We start from the raw sequence: 289 nt of genomic DNA on the forward strand, positions 1-289 counted from the left end.
TCTCGCTGCGCTCTGTCACCGGGCGGCTTTGGGCCCGAGCAGCCGTCTGCGGGGAGGAACCGGGGAGAGGGGTTTTGGGGGTGTTCGCTGATGGGTACAAGGCTTTTCCTCACCTTGGGGGGCTACCGCTCCTCTCCCGGAGGCGTAGGTTTGATAGTGACGGTGAGCCGTGAGTGCATCCCAGCAGGGCAGCTGCTTTCTCCGCTTGCTCGTGGCCTGGAGCTGCCTTCCCTTGGGGCCGGGCTGGGTCTGAGGAAGCGCAGCGGGCAGGGGCCGGCACCTCTTCATC

This window comes from Eurypyga helias, unplaced genomic scaffold, assembly GCF_000690775.1.
Source record: "Eurypyga helias isolate BGI_N326 unplaced genomic scaffold, ASM69077v1 scaffold7967, whole genome shotgun sequence".
Lineage (NCBI taxonomy): Eukaryota > Metazoa > Chordata > Aves > Eurypygiformes > Eurypygidae > Eurypyga > Eurypyga helias.